The following is a 6,352-nucleotide window of genomic DNA, read 5'->3' as shown; positions in this document are numbered from 1 at the left end:
GATTCTGTACAAGTGTTTGTTGTTTTTGTTTTTTTTTTAAATTTAAACACATAAGGATTATCAGTTGGGGGAGGGAGGAGAAATAAATTTTTTAAAGGGTTCAGCTATCAAAATTAGCATGTAAAACCTAAGTAGGTAATGAGTCTAGTCTTAAACTATTTAATTAAACTGAACTGGTTCTCATGTTTATTTCTGGGTTTCAAGTAAGTAAATGATGCAGCAGTTACCTAATAGTAAACAGGTGTATAGACTTTTAGGATAGAATACAATTCCTGATTTCCTTCATGTGAATTTTACAGTAAATTAGACTTCATTTTAAATTATGATTAAAGATTTAAATTTACTACTTTGTTACCAGAAACCTGAAATGTTAACTTTTATACTGTTAAATACTTACTTATTTGGTAACTTTTAGTGTCTTTTAATTTTAAACATTGTGAAATTGCCTGTTGTTGCAGGTTCTGTTTTTCATACCACCTTGACAACCCCCTGGTGTCCAAGTCAGTTGAGGTACCTTCTCCCTGCCATCCCTCCCGTGAACACCCCCCCGGGTTAGAGGGGAAGCTGGAGACAAGATTGTTGAGACACAAAGTCAGCTGCAGGCTTTACTTACATCCATCATGCAGTAGATAAGATGATCCCTTGAGGACAGATGACATTCAGCCCCGACTTGCAGTTACTTCCAGCTGGGGATGATGCTGCTTCTAGGACACTAGTAAGGAAAAGCCTTTCCTTTTGTACTGAAATGTCTGCTCTGGTAGTTCCCCAGCAGCAGAGAGAGAACACCCGAATGCAAAGGAAGAGTTGCAGACTAAAGGAGTTGTGAATCAGTATAGAAACAAAAACAGGAGTGGGGAGGGGGGTACTGGTTTTTGTGGTTTTAATACCCTGCCTCTGTAATAGGAGATTTAGAAATGAAAAATATATTTCTCTGCACCAAGCCCTGCTGGCTGATTCCCTACAATTTTTTAAATGCAGTGTTCTCAGGAACCTGGTACTGAACCTGAATTTGCCCTATTTCAGGATTTTTTCTACCTCTCTGTGAAGCTTATTCATCATAACTTTTGGAGGGTATGAGTCAAATAGAACTTGAAGCTGAACAGGAACTTTGCATACTTAAGCACTCAGAGTGTACTCTGGGTCTTCTTACAAAATGAGATGGGTCTCCTGTGATGAAGAAAAAAGATTTAATCATATAATTTAAGGTTTACTAGAAAAATAGTAGATGCTAAAAGTATGTGGGCAGCTCTGAGTATGGATTTCAAAACCTCAGAATACTTGAAGCTTCAATTTTTAACTTTATGCAATTATTCAGAGCTTTGTCTTCCCTGCTAGTGAAACAAGCATCATCTTGTTGGTTGGGCACTTGGTTAAAACACATCAGCATTCACACTGAGTCTATTGTCAAATTACTGAAGCTTTTTAATGAATTTTTTTTAATGTTTCTAGTCAGTATACCTGAAAACTAGTGCTTTTATAGAAAAAAATCATTCTGTTAATATCATCTATCATGAAAAATCTTTAATTTAGATAGATTTTTTTTTCACTGTGTTAATAAAATATTCAAGGCATAGATGTGTTCAGAAACAACTGTTCAGTTTTGCCTGTAGGTCAGATCTAGCTCTGCCTGGTGAGAGGAGAAGAAACTTCACCTACAATGAGCAGAACTGGTCTCCCTTTGCTACAAGCTGTTGCAAACTTGGAAAGGACCTGAGGTGATTTTGTGTTCTACCCATGTACACTGGGGGAATATAATTCTTTCATTTAGTTCAGCCCACCCTCCACATCAATACTGGCTTGTTTTTCTGGCTTGATATTTACTTCTTTAGGCAACAGTAAAGAACACGTGGGGTTTTCTTCCAGCTTCCTTTTGAAGAATATCCCTTCTGTGTTGGAAGCTTTACTTGAACTAATTGCCCTTTGGTTAAAACATGTAAACTGTCATTGTCTTGTTAGAAGAGCATTTTAATACTGAAGATCAGAGTGAGTTCCTCTGTAGGATCCTTCCTACAGTTTTTCTTCCTGTCTAAATGAGAGGGAAAAAAATTGGAGAAAAGCTAAGCTGATTAAACTTATGATGATTTAAATCTGTTAAATTTATCACTGATTCTTGATGTGAAATCAGTGTAACATGAGGGTTATCAGAAGCTTGCATGTCACTGTGTAGTTTGTTTGGATCAGATAGCTCTAATAATTCACGACTAAAAAGTAAGATTTTTTTTTTTGTCTCATTAAATGTCAGGCAAGCACCTAAGGAAAGCCAATAAAGAAAATTTCCAAGTTTTGTTCACTAACCTGTACTTAAGTCTTCTTATGTGCTGCAGCTCTGAACCGTGAGTATTGCATGGAGCTGTGGAAGCAGTGCCTCAGTTTGATTTTGCATTACCTGAAGGAAGTTTAATCTGGATTTGGTAACAATTCCTTAAAAGAGCTGATGGATATCAATGTATTTGACACAATAGTCCATATTTAATTTTACAAAGTACACTTAGTAGCTGTGTGTATTATGTGTTAGAGAGGACTGTCATCTTCTGAATCTGCTTTACATTGTACAGAATAAAAATGTGTCCTTCCAGCACCCAAATGTTATGTGACTTGTGAGCATATTACTGCTATTTCTGTTTTTCTGGCACAAGAGAGCCCCTACAGTGATAACTCCTCCAGGGTTTATTGTCCCTAACAAGGTCTCTCTTAAACCTGCTGTGGCTGCAGATTCAAACTTCATAAACTGCCACTTCACTCGTAATTAGAAAAGGAACAGATGCACTTACTTAACACTATAAATATTTTAATGGCTTTTGCTTAGTACCAAGTTGTCCAAACGTTTCAAATGTTCTTGTGAATGAGAAAAATCATAATGTAACAGTGCTTGGGCGAGTTTTAGTGTAAGGAGTTGTTTTTGCTTAACGCCTGACTTTTTGTTTTTTTTTTTCCTTTTGCTTTTTAACTTTTGGGAGAGCTTAGCATATAATTAGCACAGCATCTGTAATCCTGTAAGTTCCTCTCTACATTTGTGTTGAGAATTTGCTTAATTTAAACATTACTTATAAGTGGTGGTAAATTTCAGACCAGTTGATTTAAATGTTAGTTTAAAAAAAATCCACAGATAAGATTACAAGTCTTAATGTGCTCTTAAGAAAAACTGCACGAGTTCCTTTCTCTGCCTTCTTTTCAGGTAGTAGGTATAGTAACAGCTCATGGTCTTGTCCTTTTGTTCCCCTACTGAATCTCTGGGCAAACTGCTCAAAAATTCACGGAACTGTTCACTTAAAGCCAGCTATAACCACAGGTGTAAAGTTTCTGAGACTTTTCCCTTGGTCCCCCACCCACCCTCAGCATTCCAAGTGACTGAAGCCCAGCCCAGTGAGCCAATAAAGCACAGAGAAGTTCAGCTGCTAAAGAAAGTGAAATGGGATTCTTGATCTGAGTCTGATTCTTGACTTTGTAAGAAAACAAGAGAAAATAAATCCGCCTCTGAAAAACCAAAGCTGGACTCAGATAAATATCTCCAGGTAGTTGGAAGTCTTAGTTACTTCACTTGATGTCTTGTATCTGTCTTTCCAGTGGCTGATCCATGGATATACCCACTGCCTGCCGAGAGCAAGGGCTGTCTCCTGAGGCAGCCGTTCAGCGTGAGCTGGAGGAGTTGCCTTGCAGGCTCACTGTGGTGCAGTGTCATCTCCAGGCTGACAACCCTTGTGCTATGGAAGAGAAAGGAGGTTGTGTGGCAGGAGGATGTAAGTTTTGAAAGAGGGGAAATGTTCCTATAGGTAGTTCCGTCAGTCTGGATTGATAGCTCCATATGGCTGTGGGTTGAGGAGACTTTTTTCCCAAAGGTAACACAATAGCTGTTAAGGAGGATATACCATGGAGTGGTTAGGAATTGGGGGGTGTCAGGCACAGGACAGGGAAGGTTTGTAATGCTTCAGTGAATTGTATAGTAACTTCCTTGTTGGGTATGTACAATTCAGTGAATTGTATAGTAACTTCCTTGTTTTTAAGCTGACGGGCTTAGAAGAGTTTGCACTGTGGTTCAAGGTGATGCATTAACCTACATGTGAAGCCTGAAACACCTTTTAATTTTATTGGTTATCTTAAAGGACACAAAAGCAGAACTCAGTGAATAGCAACCTTCATTACATAAAACCCCTTCAATTTGACAGAGAAGTAGTGACCCCAAACTAAGAGTGTACCCAAATGCTTGTAGTTTTGAGAGTTTACCTCACCTAAAGCCAAGGTATTGCAGGGAAACAGTAAAAGAAGGATCATTTGGGCACTGTAGTAATAAGGTACAAATTATACTGAAATGGCAGGGCAAGAGTGATAAGTGTGTATTAAAGAAACAAGGTAAAGCAGCTGTTGGTGAATAATACTGGATATCATTTGGACTTCCCTGTTTTGTCTGCATGGGAGAAGTCATGATGTCGTGTATTGTGTTTGCTTCAGCCATGCTTGAGCCTTTCCTTAATAACAGAACCTGGGGAGGGCAAAAGGAAACAACAAAACAAAGCAGCCTTTCCAGCATTGGTCTGAAGATCCGCAGTGCTCTTGAACTTTAACATAGTTTGCAGTGACAAGTGTCTGCAGGCCCACTCAAGTAACTGGTCAGACACCTTAATCGGATTACAAATTTGAAATTTCCACACAGTGGAATGTGTCCAGAGTCCTGCTTCTTACGTGGGAGAAGGAAGGGATACTAATTCCAATTCTTTCTTACTACTTCTCTTCAAAGCTTAGTTCTGATTAGTAGTAGAATTAATTCTATTTGCTGTCTTTCCTTTACTAGTGTTTAGGTCCCCAGCTGTTCACACTTGGTAGTGTAATTAATAAGAGTATCGAAGATCCTCTTTGATAAGACCTTAGTTCTCAAAGACCTTTCATTTGTTGCTGGAGTGTGGGAGGATATGTAGAAGACAACTTCCTTCTGCAACATCTGGCTGGGGGAGCAAAAGAAAAGATTTCTGTATTGCTAAAGCCTGTTGTGTTTGATCACCCATCACACACAAACCCTCCCTGAGGTGTTCTTCAGGAAGCTGCAGCCTAGACAGGCTGAGAAAGAGCACACAGGTCAGTGCATGTGTAACATTTACTGATTTTTGAACATTTGACCTTTTTTAAATAATGTGAACTGTCTCTAGCTAAAAATAATAGGTATGATGATTGATCTGGATGCTCCTAATGGTTTGAAGAATACCTTGAAAATTAATGTCTGTCATCTGTATTTTTTTGGATCCATGTGCTTGTCTAAAGACTTGCTTCCTGCTGCAGTGTAACACTGTCAAGCAAAAAGCTGCTGCAGTGGATCTCGTGTTTCCAAGTGCTCCAATGTGTTAAAGTAGGTCAGAAGTTGCATAAGATGCCATTACTGGAAACTGCTGTAGGCTGACTTGCATATAACAACTCAGCAGTGCAACTAGCAAATGCACTCTGACAAACAGAAATGCAGCCACGGCTTAAAACATGACAAGAGAGCTCTCCGAAATCTCCCTAGGACATGAATGGCTGTGGAATTGCGAGATGTCTTTGCCCCTTCAGTTCATGTCCCTGCTATCTGCTGAGCCAGAGCTGCCTGCCTGGCTTGTCAGGGGTTTCACATTGTTCTTGTCTGCAGGGAGCTCAGGCGCACGACTCCAAACTCCTTTGCGAGTGTTTCCCCGCTTACCAAGCTCCTCTTGAGAGCAAACAGACACGGTACTCTGAAAGTCGTGTAGAGTTAATCTGTAATAGCTCTTCCTCTGACTGAATGGTTGCTGGTGATTAGTAATGGCCAGTGGGCGTTTGTGGGGGTAAGTGCACAAGTCTCTGCAGTTTCTGCAGGCAGGATCGGCCACTGCTGTTCAGTTTAACACCAACGTGCCCAGGGAGCACTGAGCAGGACACAGTGCTGGCATTTTCCCTCTTTTGTGGGACTGTTTCATAACTTCAGCACATTCCCAGGTATTCAATTCATGCAGTATTTTACCCTGTTTACAGAGTTACAAAAACGTGTAAATGGGAAGGAAAATTAATTCTGGAAGTACTTAGTATCACCTTCTGTGTGCCTGCTTGTTCTGCTGGATGTGCCTCCTGTGCCCATGGAGCCAGACTCGCTTGGTTAGGAATGTCTGTTGGCCCACTCTGTTCTATGCCCTTGTACTTCACTACGTTTTCAGGTTTTTTATCTTTTAGGAGTCTGAACACTGGTAAGGGCAGTCTCTTGTATTCTCTTTTTTCTTGCTACTAGTATTTTCATATCAGCTTTTTCTAACGCGAGTTTTAACTAGCTGAATAGAAAAGAAAACTCCCACTTGGGAAGGGATTATTTCATTAGTAATCAGAGTGGAGTACATCTTAGCTGCAATTATCTTTTAAA

Source organism: Pseudopipra pipra, chromosome 10 (assembly GCF_036250125.1).
Source record: "Pseudopipra pipra isolate bDixPip1 chromosome 10, bDixPip1.hap1, whole genome shotgun sequence".
NCBI classification, from domain to species: domain Eukaryota; kingdom Metazoa; phylum Chordata; class Aves; order Passeriformes; family Pipridae; genus Pseudopipra; species Pseudopipra pipra.
This window is presented reverse-complemented; position numbering follows the sequence as displayed.